We start from the raw sequence: 10,352 nt of genomic DNA on the forward strand, positions 1-10,352 counted from the left end.
CAAAGGCCTGGAATTGATTATGAAGAAACGTATTCTCCTGTGATGGATGCAATTACGTTTCGGTATTTGATTAGCTTGGCAGTATCTGAAAATTTAGAAATGCGTCTTATGGATGTTGTTACAGCCTACTTATATGGATCACTTGATAGTAATATATATATGAAAATCCCTGAAGGATTTAAGATGCCTGAAGCACAAAGTTCAAAACCCAGAGAATGTTATTCTGTGAAATTACTAAGATCATTATATGGGTTGAAGCAATCCGGCAGAATGTGGTATAATAGGCTAAGTGATCACTTGATGAAAAAGGGATATGTAAATAATTCAATATGCCCTTGTGTTTTCATTAAGAAAACAACATCCGGATGCGTAATTATTGCTGTATATGTTGATGATTTAAACATCATTGGAACAAATAAGGAAATTCAAGAAGTTGTGTCATACTTGAAAGAAGAATTTGAAATGAAGGATCTTGGAAAAACCAAGTATTGTCTGGGTTTACAAATTGAACAAAAAGAATGTGGAATATTTGTTCACCAGACAAATTATACAGAAAAGATCCTTAAACGTTTTAATATGGACAAATCAAATCCTTTAAGTACTCCAATGGTTGTTAGATCATTAAACATAGAAAAGGATCCATTCCGTCCATGTGAAGATGATGAAGATATTCTTGGTCCAGAAGTACCATATCTAAGTGCTATCGGTGCCCTTATGTATCTTACAAATTGTACAAGGCCTGATATATCTTTTGCCGTAAATTTATTGGCAAGATTTAGCACATATCCAACAAAGAGACATTGGAACGGAATTAAACATATATTCCGTTATCTACGAGGAACGACAGACTTGGGACTTTTGTATTCAAAAGATGCTAATCCAAGTATAATTGGTTATGCCGATGCTGGATACTTATCTGATCCACACAAAGCACGTTCTCAAACTGGATATGTATTTACTCGTGGAGGCACTGCAATTTCTTGGCGTTCACAGAAACAAACACTTGTAACAACTTCATCAAATCATGCCGAGATTATTGCACTACATGAAGCAAGCCGTGAATGTGTGTGGTTAAAATCAATGACTCAACATATCCAAATCTCATGCGGATTATCATTCGACGAGAAGCCTGTGATACTATATGAAGATAATGCTGCATGTGTTGCTCAAATGAAAGAAGGATACATAAAAAGCGACAGAACTAAACATATTCCTCCTAAGTTCTTCGCATTCACCAAGGAGCTTGAGAAGAATAAATGTATTGATGTTCGTCACATTCAATCAAGTGAAAACTCATCAGATCTCTTCACAAAGGCACTTCCTACGACAATATTCAGAAAGCACATATATAATATTGGGATGCGCAATCTACGAAATTTGTGAAGAATTGTTCGTGTCAACATGAGGGGGAGTTTACGTGACTGCACTCTTTTTCCCTTACTATGGTTTTTATCCCAATGGGTTTTTCCTAGTAAGGTTTTTAACGAGGCAGTATAAAAACACGTAATGTATACAATCATTATGATCATCATCACAAGGGGGAGTGTTGAAAAATTATTTAAAAATGTGTTAAATATTTGTGTTGAAAATGTGAATGTTGAATGTTGAAAATTAGGTAAAATTAGGTGTTGAATATTGAAAATTAGTGTGTGATGATGTAGGTAATGATGTATTTTATTTTTGGATTATTTGTAAAAATTTTCTATAAATAGATCTCTCATTTGTGAAGAAAATCACAATTGAGTTGAGAGAAAAATATTATAAAGTGTGTAGTGTGATAATTTTGAGAGTTTGAGATTTTTACTTTTTTACCGTAAATTTTTACTTTTTCACAACATACTTTTTTTTTTTCCGTATAATAAAAAAAATAATTAAAAAAACAAATGTTACAAACAAACATAATCGATAAGATCGATTGTGGGATAATCGATGAGCTACAATAGCTCGGTTATTGAAATATTGAAATCGATTAATTAAATTGATTATGATTTTCAAATCAAGTGGAAGACACTCAAAATAATCCTTCAATCGATTAAACATTTTGTAAAACATTTAATAGATATGCAAGTTGAATGAGTACAAAGATTTTGGTTGAAGCATTTTATTAGACACTTGGTATGCAATATTTTGAGTATTTGAATAACACATAAAATACTTTAACAATATATATTAAAAACAATAGCACTATTTAAATACAATAAATAAAAAGACACAAATTTGTTTATAGATGTTCGGAGATTAACAACTCATACGTCACCCTTTTTTCTCTTTGAGAATGATCCACTAGAAGACTTTGAATTATATAACTCCTTGCACTAACCTATTTCAACCTAGTACTTATCTATTGCCTAATTAAAACTCCTAGCACACTCTTGATTGTAGGCCGCAACCTCACAATCGGCATAATATTTAACGTCTTTTATGTCAAAGCAACAAACACAATCTTTAATGTCTTTGTGTGAAGACACATTCAACTAAAATTTGAAACTCAACTCTCATGTATATGTGTGAGACATTGTGTGTGATGATTTAATCTATTACAATGTGCGTATCTCTCAAATGTCCTCACATTTGTGTTTTCTCTCATTCTAGCTCATTTATTCATGTAGGCTGCTTATACTTGGAATCTCATTCAAAAGCTTATATTTGATCTTTAAAATATTGTATTTATAGGCTCAAACAATGATATATACGTTAGATACACGAATATGATCGTTTGAAAAGTTTTTGTACTGTTTCTGATATTGAAACAGTCATTTTCGCCTTGCTGGTCACTTTTCTCGAGCCTAACTGATTTTGACGTTTTGCTCGTATACTCACCTAAATCGTTTTAGCTTCGTAATAAATACTGAATCGTTTCATTTGGATAACCAAGCTGACCAAAATATCGTAACTGTTCATGCTCAACTGATTGCTGCTTTCGTGCAATCGATTTGGTCTTGCAACCATTAGTTTGATTAGATAACATTCGATTTAGCGCAACTGGTGTGATATACAACTTGTGCCAAGTTGGGTTTTCTTTTCAGTCGTCTATGCGGCTGGTCATTCGGATCACCGAACTGTGAGCTATCATCAAAACACTGAAACTCGTCAGATTTTCAATTTGACTAAATTCGAGTTTCAGCTTTCATATCAAGTTAGCAACTTCACACTTGAGTAAATATGTTATAAACACAATAAATTTTTTTGTCAAAATCAAGATTGTTTATGTTTCCCAACCCAACAATCATATTTTATCTTTTTTAATTCATTTAAAAAATAACTGTACGTTTTTCAACACATAATTAATAATATATTAGTAAAAAATGATATTAAATATAGAAACCACACTATATATTTGGGTTATCCGAAAAAACATATATAATTAAGACAAATATATGTATATATTTATATAAAAAAAGCTATTGATAAATATCGAATTAAAAAATCCAACCAAATATTTATACATAACTGCAAAACAAGTATTTCATCTTTCTGATATCACAAAAACTCATATGAGACTGTCTCACAGATCAATTTTGTAAGACGAATATCTTGCCCGATTCGAATCATGAAAAAATATTAGTTTTATGTCAAAAGTATTAATTTTCAATCTAACAGTGAACCGTATCGACTTGTATCACACACACACATATATAAAATATAAAACTACAAGAACCATAAAAATTTTCATATATATACACCCACACGGGAAATTGCAATTTTTGTTTAGTACATTTATCTATTTGCAATTTTAGTCAGTTATATTGTTAAAATTGGGATTTATTACGTATTTTTCAATTTTTGACAACTTTATATTTTTCATAAAAAATGATGATATGAGCGTCACATCGACATCTTGTTAATGTTACATTATCACTACATGGTAGTCATGTAAACCTATTTCAAGATTTTTTTTTTCCTTTAAGGTTTACCGATGGTAATATACCCCTAGATGTCTTTTGACCCATACAGAAAGATAAATCAAGAGAAGTACACAAATAAGAAGGGACCCGGAAAAGATGAGATCAAACACCGACCTCAGAGCATATACCCCACAATATTTTAATGAGAAATATGTTTTACATGAGAATCGATCTTGTGACGTTGGGAAATATCAATCCACATTGTCTCAAACTTTACCAACTCACTTATGCCCCCGAGGGCTTTTTCAAGACTATCTTGATGAGGCTCTACATGGGTCAAACTTATGTTTGGTATAAGTCTTTTAATATGCTATATTAATATCATAACTATTTTTTTTTTAAAAAAATTAGGAATCTTTTAAAACAAGTTAGGCGTAATTTAAATTTAAGTTTGGTAGAGTATAATGACCAAGATAATGAGACTAAATCCCCGAGACAACATTATGATTAGGAATGTTCAACTAGATTTTGGTTCGATTTTATAAAAAAATTCGGAAAAATCAAAATTTTGGTAATGTAATTTACATTTATATATTTTTACATGTTTTTTCATTTCGAGTCATATTATGGTGATTTTTCATTTTTAGTTTGATAACTTGTATATTTTTTTTATTTTTGGTTATTTAACTTGTTTTTTTTTTGTCCTTTTTTTACAGACAAACACAATGGGCTCTGTTCAAGATATGATCAAAAGTGAAAAAATACAAATTACATGAATAAAATAAAAATTCACCATAACAAGACCAAAATGAAAAGAAATGCAAGTTACAAGACTAAAAATAAGAATTCATTGTAACATGATCAAAAATGAAAAAAAGTTAAATTGCAACACAAATATTGTAATTTTCCCTAAAAATTCGAACCAAATGATTTTTTTATCGAATTTTTAAAAATTTCAACCAAAATAAACCATGAAATATTAATTACCAAACCAAAAATTTTAATCTGGTTCGGTTTAGTCTAGTTGAGATTGATTAATATTAAGTTTCATATTTTCATAGTTAATTAGTGCACAAGATTTTTATTTGGGAAAAAATTCATTTAGTACTAGTTAGAAGTGATCAGAACATTTTATTTTTTTTTATGAACTATAATATAATTACAAATAAAGTATCATAAATTAGATTATTATACAATTTATATATATAAAATACCTAAACATTTAAGACTATTTTCATGTTATTTGAACTTATCAACAACAAATAAAATTTCTATGTAATTAAAATGTTCACAAAGTTCGATAATAATAGAACCTAAATAAACTTCAAATCTAATACTTGAAATCGAACAATTTTTCGATTTGCTTGATTTTAAACTAATTTAAATCATCCAAACCATTGGTGTTAGTATCGAACACTGGTAGTGGAACTTTTCAGTTCAGTGGAATGTAATCCTATGAAAACCAACTCGCCATCGACACCTCACTCTTTGAGATTCATACAATTAAGGTGGCAAGATTCCAACGCCATTACTTGAGCTTATATAGGTTTATTTCATCCTACTCACGTGAGCATTGCTCCGGCCCCATGATAAGATGGATGACAAAGATTTGCCCATGCATATATATATAAGATCCACTTTTTTTTTGAAAATTATATGTGTGGCAAGATCTTACCTGTTGAAATGAAGTGAGGGTAGTGCCCACATAGATAAGATCTCATCTACCCTTATATGCTCCACTCCGTCTCGGATATGAAAGGAACTAGGAGTCTGCTAAAGGCCAAAACGATCATTTGTGAGAGAAAAGTCACTCAAGAATTTGTACCAATCATGATGTTTTTTTTTTCAAATCAGCGCATTTAACCCGATAAGGTATGTTGAATCAATTTTAATTATACGAGTTTAAGGTTTTGGTTGATGAATTTTAATGTATCTGATATGATATATTGTGTGTTCTAATGTGGAGAAGTAAAATATAATTTCTGTTTTTACCATTTGCTCAAACAACTAAAATGTAATTTTTATTTTTATGATGAGTTAAAACGTAAATATAAAAAGATAACGATATATGTATATTGGTCATGATCAGATCCTTATTCTCTACCATTTTATAGAAAATAGAACTAATGAGAAAAAGATTAATTCTTAGATTGGAAGTTCATAAACTCGTTTTTCTTAAGTCATGAGGATAATGACTCCAGGTACACATCTGTTAAAATTTACGGTTTAATTTTTTTATTATTTAACAAGATAAATTCTGCGGTTACATGAGTTTTCGTGTGGGGTTCCTTTTTTTTTTTTTTTTTTTTTTTTTTTTTGNGTCTTTCTCAAAATATTACTATGTCAAAATGTTCGCTTTGTGTCTCAGAATCATCTCCTGAAAAGGGGGTTCTTTTTTTGTTGCTCAGATCTAGCAAATTTGTGCAATCGATTACTAACATTTGGCGAGAAAGATCATGGGTTTTGGAGTTTCTTGGTACGGGGAAGTAGTATAGAAAATCTCTCCAAAAGATAAGTACAGAGAGTTTGGCACTTGACAGAAGAGAGTGAGCATACGCAGGCAATTGTGTAGATGTTTATACTTTTGTGCATGCGTGTGCTCACTTCTTTTCTGTCAGTTTCCTTCTCTATTGTTTTCTTTTTCCATAAAACACCGCCGTTGATAGTTCTTAATATTCTCTTCATTTTCTTGTCATACAATCCATCATTATTCGTATAAAATCTGAAAAAAGTTGAGAGAAATGTAGAAATTCGGTATTAAACGTGCTTAAGAACAGACTTAGCCACTTGATAATTTAGTTAAGACCTTTCAGTCAACCTGCCTGCCACCTCCTCTATTTTCGTATTTGCCGTGTAAAAAAAGAGTGGTTTTGTTTGTTTTTGATTCAAAATAATTACATTTCAGAATAAATAATGTTATCCCAAAATGGTTTAATTATTTGATGGAACCCTAAAACGTGACTTTTGATGTTGCTTTGGGAGGACGAAACGGGAATGAAGAAGGTACGACTGGTTACTGTTCTTGTTTTAACGGAAATAAACTTGTGTATTTTTAGTACTAGGGCAATCTTTAGAATTAAAAACTCCAATTTTTTAATTAAATCCGAAGCTTACCGCTCATCTTTATCACGTTATCTCCAGTTTTATCCTTTTTTCTGCACCTCAAAGAGACACAGTGATGTGATATGTTGAATCCCCTTTTCCTCTTCTTTTTTCTTTTTTCCTTTTATCTTTTATCTTGCTAGCTAATTGTGTTTATGTTTCAAAATGCAAAAACTTTGGATATTTTTTTATGATTTCAGTCTTGAAGTTATTTGTTTCTTGTGTCTCTGTTGCTGGAAAATCTATTGAATTATTATGTTTTCTGGGGTGGGGTGGCATTGATTCTCAGGTTCATCTGAATCTTGTATTTTAATGGCTGGAAACTGACGAAAAAGCTGTTTCTTGTTCAATATGCAAAATCATGGGTTTTTTAAGACTTTGATTTCATTTTCGGATATATTTTAATATTTTCTTTCGAACTGCAAAAAGTTGGGTTTTTGTTTTTTTGTTTGTTTTTTCAACAGTGTTTTCATTTTCAGATTTATATGATTTTTGTATCCTACTAGCTGAATAATTAATTTAATCAGTTGTATTTTATGTCATGTTTTAATATTCTTATAAACTAGATATTTTTTGTCCAGTTCTTTCTTTCGGATGAGGATTTTATAATCATGGAGATGGAAGGAGGAGAATATTGTTTACTGGTATGGGAGTTCCATTATGTGCATATACCATAATTTCTATTTGATGCTAAATTATTATTATTTTTTGTCAATTTTTTTAATGAAATAAGTCTGATTTAACTATGCAGATGGTGAATTTTCTTGGTGCAATTAATTTTCTTTTTGGGAGAACTGGGAGATGAGCCTATCTTTGCTTATGATTTTCATGTTATTATGTTGTATACTTTATTCTTGAACTTCTTCCTTTTACTCGTCGAATTCACGCTTGTTTTCCAAGTTTAAAGTACTAATGGTCTTTAAGGTCTATGTGCGTGCAGACATCTAGTGTCTGTGGCTATTTTCATGTGACTTTGCGAAGTCTGAGAGAATAGGATTCCATATAAGAATGTATGTAATGTGTAAAATCGATCATGCGAAACTTGTACACTTTGAAGGATCGTTGAGTAGAAGGTAATAAATAATATTGACTATCATGAGATGGATGTAATTTGCATCACAAGCTGAAACACTTTTATACGAAGATGAGGAAACTTAAGAGGTGAGGCATCATAATCTTGACATAAAGTAGTCCAAGTGCTAAGCCCCAAAGTTCCATCAAATACTAAATAGGAATGATCCCTCATCTATGGCGTACAGCCGGTTGATCCTAAAGTTTTTATGTGCTATAGTATATCTGTTTCATGTTGATGTGTTTTGAAAAATCAAACTTGTGTATATATGTTGAAGATGTAATTAACTGGAATATATACATAATATCGTTGACTATTGTTTGCTTTCGTTTATTGTGCTTTGAAAAGATTTGGTAAATCGCTATTGATTCTATGTTTATATCTTGAATATATACATGCCATATAATCATTGTACGAGTGTATTAGGCTACAAAAACTGTCTTCCTATTTTTGCACGAATTAAGAAGTTATAGAAAGAGTCCACCTTGATAATAGCTCAGAGAGATGCTGGGCGACTAGCCTCCTCCTCTACATCAATAGTGTATTTAGAAGTGGTTGGTACCTAGAAGTTACTAATTTAGAAGCTGTTGTAATTAGGCGTGATTCGAAAGTTGTGAACGAGTTTTACCTATCGTCTTCGAGACTCTTAAAACATATTGATATTAATGGACTTTGAATGATGATTTGATAGAAGTCGCATCTTATGGAGTGTCTTCCATTATGCCTATATGGCCAACTCAATTTGCAAAATTTCTAGGCTCCCTCTTTTTGGACCGCAGAAGAGACTAAATTTATTGCATTGTAGGTGAAATTTGGAAAAGAGAGTTTTAACGTGCATGTTTCGAGCTTTTATAATCATGTCTTGCTATCCTATCTACTTCTTGTTGAGCAAATGGTTGGGACTTGTTGGAAAAAAGTCGCCGTCGCAATCACCACAGCTAGTTCGATATCGTTTATATATTTTTAAATAAATGTAATACAATCAAGGTTATCATTACTTACCCAGGTATGTTACGTTATGTTTTAGAACCAAGAGATTTCCCAATAGTGCATGATGTTATTTGTTCATGATATGAGCTAATTCTACGACTTATTCATATAGCATCTTACCCACTCCATCTCTTGTTGTTTTGTGCTTCATCCTTGTTGGTGCATAGTGCATACAGTGATTGACATTCTATTCTCTTGATTATCCATGTGAAATTTAAGACGAAACTGTAAACATTACAAATTATGGGTTGTCTGTAGTTCTCCGCATAAACGAAATCTCCATCACGATATTAATATTCTTTAGCTTAGACTAATCAAGTACCCCGGAAACAAAAGTGAAGAGTGTGCCACTAAAATAGATCAGTAGAACTTCATAAAACTAACATGATATAGTATCATTACTTAAATTGTTCGATCTTTCTAAAAGCATTACAGGTGAATCATCATCATGGACTCAGTTGATATGGTTAAGAGATATAGCTTCAATGAAAAACGATTAATCCTATCGCAGTGTTTTTCTAGAAGCTGTTTTAAAACTGCTACAGAAATTGCAGTGGTTTAAAAACCTTAGGCTCCTAAAAATGGTGTAGCAAAACGACAATATCCCGAGGCTATGCATGCATCTGTGCGATCTTTGGCAAGATCTTACAGGACCTAATGGATATTCATCTCAAATTTTGGAGCCTCGATCTAGTGATGACTATTCTTTCTATTTAATCCTATATCTATATCCATGTTACGGGTAGTGCCCTGAGTGTTAATTCAATGGCTACAAAGAGGCCGCATTTTTTTCCATGTAGTGCAACGTGCGGCGCAATTTGAACAAATGTATGAGGACCCTTGTAGCCCTTGGATTAAAGGTCATGGCCCTACCTATGTGGTAGAATTGAAGAACCCCTGATAGTAGTTTCAGAAACATTTATCAACTGCATTAGAATTAGAAAAAAATAACTTTTAATTTATGTAGTGAAATTTCTATCATTGATACCTAGGAATTTACTGTTCTTCCAGCCTTCCTACAATGATCTTTTGGGCTCGGGATTTGTAATAAAAGCTTAAACATGATTTAAAATTAGTTTGCACAAGATAAATAAATTATTTCTGAAGTGAAAATGTTTAGGTTTTTCAACCAGTTTGAGTGCATGCTCGATCAGTAGTAGACTGAGATCTGCTTGATGTGCTTTGTGATGCTAATAATTCATTCATCACGAACGCCTCTCTTGTTCGACATGTGGTGTCCCATAGTCCCAGACCACATTACTGTCAAAAGGTGCTTCTAGCATGGACGATCAGGAATTGGAAGTCCCCTTTTGTGATGCAGGCAATCTGGGACAACAAAGTTT

General features: G+C 31.7%; 1 long non-coding RNA gene across 2 annotated transcripts; it reads left to right on the forward strand.

The window, feature by feature from the left end:
• The first annotated feature begins 6,167 nt into the window (after positions 1–6,167).
• Positions 6,168–10,352, forward strand: LOC140956290 (uncharacterized). 2 transcript variants are annotated; one of them, XR_012171419.1, is made up of 3 exons: positions 6,168–6,848; positions 7,529–7,591; positions 10,280–10,352. It is a non-coding gene; the product is annotated as an uncharacterized lncRNA (long non-coding RNA). The 2 variants fall into 2 exon arrangements; XR_012171418.1 differs by lacking the exon at positions 10,280–10,352 and adding an exon at positions 7,699–8,055.

The sequence above is a fragment of the Primulina huaijiensis genome, chromosome 13 (genome assembly GCF_012295235.1).
Source record: "Primulina huaijiensis isolate GDHJ02 chromosome 13, ASM1229523v2, whole genome shotgun sequence".
In the NCBI taxonomy this organism is placed as follows: domain Eukaryota; kingdom Viridiplantae; phylum Streptophyta; class Magnoliopsida; order Lamiales; family Gesneriaceae; genus Primulina; species Primulina huaijiensis.